Raw genomic sequence first — 5,524 nt, forward strand, 5'->3', positions numbered from 1 at the left:
AATTAATAGATTAAAATTTTAAGACTCATGATAATTTCAGTTGATGCAGAAAAAGCATTCTACAAAGTCTTTACTTATTTATGATAAAAACTCTTAGCAAACTAAGAGTAGAAAATGATTTCTTTAATTCCCTTAAATGGATGATGGTTATATTCCAAAACTATTTTTACTTAATGGAAAAATTTTAAGGGCATTCCTGCTAAGACTGGAACAAGAGAAATATTGTCAGAAACCAATACATATTGCAACCAACACTATAATATTAGAAGCCCTGCCAAACACTGAAAGAAAGAAAGAAAGAAAGAAAGAAAGAAAGAAAGAAAGAAAAGAAAAGAAAAGAATTAGAAAGAAAGAAAGGCAACTATCAGTTTTTTGCATGTGACATTCTTACCTACTCAGAATAACCAATAGCATCAAGTAAACAGTAAGAACTTGATAGCTACATGATCAAATTATGAGAGCATTTCAACAGCAAACAACTAGAAAATGTTATTTTAAAAAAATTTAAAAAGCAAGATACTATTCACATAGCAATAACTGAAAAATCTTGGGTAATTAACCAAGAATACATACAGCCTCCTTGAGAAAACTTAAACGCTCTATACAGGACATAGAAAAACACAAGTAAATGAGGCACATTCCTTGTTCTTAACTCAGAAGACTTAAAATTTAAAGATATCAACTTTCCCCACATTACCTAGCAAGTACATGGAATTGCACCAAAATTCCAGTTCAATCTTTGAGATACATGATAAATTTATTTAAAAATATGTCTGATGTTGAGGCAATAGAGGACTTTTCAAACAAAAACTTCCAAAAAACATAAAGGATAAAATTGATTAGAGAATACATCAAAGTTAAGGATTCCTGTTATGCAAAGAACATGGATAATATTAGAAACAGACTTCAAAATGGGAGAAGAGCCTTCACAATGTTTCAACTGAATAAGGGGTTCTTATCTAGAATATAAAATAAGATAAATAAGAAATCAAATTAAACCAATCAACAAAAAAAAAGATAGTGACTTCAATAGAAAAATGGACAAAGTTTATTAACAGGCAACAGATTCAGAACAACACATTCAGAAAGCTAACTCATCATGAGTAACTCAGCAAACTGACATAACAAAGAGCTATAATTTTATACCCGTTTGACTGCAAAAATTTCAAAAACTGAATTTCACTCTGTGTGGGCTGGATATGGGCTGATGTCCTGCTGGTTACTTAAGTAAGGACCAGCACAACCATTGGGAAGCACAACTTGTACTATTGAGGCAAAGTAAGAATGCCCATGTACCATAACCAGGAAGACTGAAAAGGGGGGAGGTAAGAAAATGAGAGTAAACAACAAAGTTCAGGTGATAGCACCCAAGAGAGAGAAAGAAGAAGGAGGAGAAGCTGGTGTGGGGATAAAGATGATGTCTTCCAATCTGGTTCCGTTAAGAATTATGAATTTATGGAACACCTGATGGGAATAGTGGGCACTCAATCAATATTAACTTCTTCCCCATCAAATAAATTTCCTTTTTCTTCTATATTTAGGGAAGATAGAATCTTATTTTGTAATTTTTTCAAACTTAAATTCTATTAGTTTTTATAGTTTAAGGACCAATATTTCTATTCACCCCTTGTCAATAACAAAAGAATGAATAGATAATACCTGCTTTTCAGGTCATCAAAACTTTGAAGTTGTTGTTTGGAACTGAGCAGGAAAATATGCCTATTTTTTCCAAGTCGCCAAATGTCAATGTTCTTGAACATATTTTTTACTTATTTATTTTTTAAAGATTTTATTTATGTTATTTTAGAGAGAGGAAGAGAGAGTGTGTTGGGGGGAGGGGCAGAGGGAGAAGAAAATAATCTCAAGCAAACTCTAGGCCCAGCATGGAGACTGACACAAGGCTCAAACTCATGACCCTGAGTCAGGACTGAGCCAAAATCAGGAGTCAGATGCCCAACAAACTGCAGCACCCAGGTGCCCTTTTTGGGCATACCCTTTAAAGTGAGGTAAAGAACACTTAAGAAACATCATTTCAGAGGGGAAAGCTCATGTGTTTTGGTGCCAGAAAACCTAAAATCAAAATACCAGCTCTACCACTAGCTAACCATGCACTTTTGGGGAAGATACTTAGCCTTTCAATAAATGGAACTAATAAAAATTACCTTTTGTAATCTTATTAGGGTTAAATAAAACCATATAGTTCAAGTGTCAGACACAGAGTAGATATGTCATGAAGGCTATTATTATTATTTTGTCATACTGTTATAGACCCTTATCTTTAATTATCTTATTAATTCTTTTTTGTTTTTCAGTAGGCTCCATGCCCAGTTCAGTGTGGGGCTTGAACTCACAGCTCTGAGATCAAGACCTGAGCTGGGATCAAGAGTCGGATGCTTAACCAACTGAGCCACGTGGCTGTCCCTCAATTATCTTATTAGTCCTAAATTTCACAGAATAGCCTACATCACCACTGTCTAATAAGAACGTAATGCAAGCCACATATGTCATTTAAAATTTTTAGTAGCCATATTAAGAAAAGAAACAGAAGCAAGCTGAATTGATTTTGGTAATCTGCTTTAACCCAAAATATACAAAATAGAAGTTCAATACGTGACCCATATGAAAATTATTAATAAGATATTTTACACTTTTATTTTTGTAACATTTTCAAAACCTGGTGTGTATTTTATACATGAAACCTACTTCAATTTGCATGAGCCACATCTCAAGTGCATAAAAATTACATGTGACTTAGTGGCTACTGCATTAAATAGGTCTCAATACAATGCTTTAAATCCTGCGTTCTTTGGATGCTGGCTTTAAAAAATCAGTAAGTTCCTCTGTATCATTCTCAGACAGTAAGAATTTGTCTAACAAGCAGATTGGCATTTTTTTCCCCACCTCAGTCATTAGAAATGGAGATTCTTTGGAACAATCATGAGGCAGTTAGTACTTCTGGCAAGAGGTCTTCACGAATTCTCCCTCCTTTCCCTCCAGTTTCTGGAGCCAGGCTGAATGGGGCCTCAGAAGGATCCCTTGAACGAGCCAACAGAGCAGTTTGGACTGCACTTTGAGGGGCTGCAGGTTTTGTGACTCTTCTCCTCAAGGTTCAGAATCTGAATTCTAAAACAGATCTTATTCCCTCCCAGACCTGGGAAGATCCAAACCGCAGTAGCCATGAAACAAATGGGAAGGAGGGAAGCAAATTTTTCCATTTGGGGCTTACTCACGTTCCATTGCAATCAAGCAGATCATTTGTTCTGTTTGGAATTAGCTTGGAATGTGACAGAGAAGAAAGAAATACATATTATATAAGCTTATGGTAACCACAAACTGGATAGGACAAGTATTACCAACACTCGAAACAAATGAAAATGTATGAAATTATCATCTTTTTCTGCAATGTCTAATGGAATATCCTGTTTGGGGTGGGAGGGTGACCGGATGACTTTTCTCAGATCCATGTTAAGTCTATTATTCTCTTGTTTTTGAAGTAATTATGTAGAGAATATGTAGATAATTTTTTTAACTTGTGGCAAAAACACATAACATGAAATTTTCCATCTTAACCACTTTGAAGCGTATTAAGTTCAGTAGTATTAAGTATATTCACATTATTATGAAACAAATCTATGGCACGTTTTCATCTTGTAAATCTGAAATTCTGTCCACAATAAACAACAACTCCCTTCCTCCCCACACCCCAGTCCTGACAGCCACCACTCTGCTTTCTGTTTCTAGGAGTTTACTGTTCTAGACACCTCATATAAATGGAATCAAACAATTTATTTGTCTTCTGAATAGCTTATTTCATTTAGCCTTATGTCCTCAGGGTTCATCCATGCTGTGGGAACATTCTTTTAAGTTTAGTTTTCCAGATTTATTATCTTAAAAAATGCATTTGACTTGATTCACCGAACTTTTACTAAGAAACAATATGCTACATGTTAGACCTATTTTGTGTCTCTCTCTCTCTCTCTTTTTAAGTGGGATCCACATCCAAGGTGGAGCCCAACACAGGGCTTGACCTCACCACCCTGAGATCAAGATCCGAGGTTAGATCAAGAGTTGGATACTTAACCCACTGAGCTACCCAGGTGTGCTTATACTTATTTTCACATTTAGTACCTGGAAAGCTGGAATCTTCAGTCTCAAGTTAATGTAGACATGGTTGGCACTTTCTTTCGACTTACTCCAGGAAGCTCTGAAGAACACACCTGGGGACACATTAGCATTGTGTCCGATTTAAATTCTCTCCATGCTCCTCAGCTAGGTACTTCATTACTCTGTTTTCTCACTCTCCTAGGGGATAATTCGGGTCCACAGATTATGGAGAATATAAGTAAAAGCAAGCACAGAATATGTGTGTAGCCATGAATGAGGTAGAGATCAATTCGTAAGCTCATTATTTCATGCTCAGTGACATGGGTGGTTCACAGCCTGGCCATAGAGATGCTGGCCAATGGCAAAGAATCCCACATCACCAGACTCTGTCCCCACCCTCTGTTTCTCCCACTCCCAACACTTGACATCTCCAGAGCAGCGGGGAAGGCAGCCCTGCTATGGATATCTTAGCCCAAAGAAAAAAAGCACAGAGCTCCAATGTGTGATTCCCAGCCTGAAAGGAACCAAGTGTCTTCTGATAAACAACACTTGAGAATTTTTTTTTTTTTAATGAAGGCATTAAACTGACCTTCTTTTGAAATGGGCTAGACAGGGTAAACAGGAGAGATCTTGTTTTCCCTTCATCCTGGAAAAATAACATTTCTCCCTTTCCAGCTCAGTACAGTTGACTGAATTGGAAAGGAATCTATTTTCTCTGGAAAGATTTATTTGCCCAACAGTCGTGTTTTTGTATATGTGTGTGTGTTGGCAAGAGGTGATAGATTTTCGGAACAAGGGTCGTCTTGTTCGCAGTTTAAAGGGGCCCAGAAGTTGACTAAGGAATGTAACGTTAAAGAAAGTTTTGCAGCCTTCATTAATGCTATGTACAGACTCCAATACATCCCAAGCTGGCCTGGGTGTTAGGACAGGGAGGTGTGGTAGTGACTCTATTGTCCCACTGCACTCATCTGAGAACAGATAGAAACATCTCTACTTTCTTCACCTCAATTCAAGACATGTGACAATTAAGGTCTATAAGAAAGCATCTACATTTCTTGTTCCCCAAAAAGTTAAACAGTGTTTAAGGGCGCCTGGGTGGCTCGGTCAGTTAAGCGTCTGCCTTCTGCTCATGTCGTGATCCCTGGGATCCGGGATCGAGCCCCTGCATGGGGCTTTCTGCTCAGTGGGGAGTCTGCTTCTTCCTCTGCTTCTGCCTGCCCCCACCCTCGCTTGTGCTCTCTCTATCTCTCTGTCAAATAAATAAATAAAACTTAAAAAAAAAATAGTTAAACAGTATTTGAGTAAAGCCATGTGGAAAAGCTAAGAGAATTCCTTCCTTTCTCCACAACCAGACTTCTTTTCCCACCTAAGGACACATATCCCAGGATCAAGCAAAGGAGATAGAAATTCCTTTCTGGCC

The sequence above is a fragment of the Neovison vison genome, chromosome 5 (assembly GCF_020171115.1).
Source record: "Neovison vison isolate M4711 chromosome 5, ASM_NN_V1, whole genome shotgun sequence".
NCBI classification, from domain to species: Eukaryota; Metazoa; Chordata; class Mammalia; order Carnivora; family Mustelidae; genus Neogale; species Neogale vison.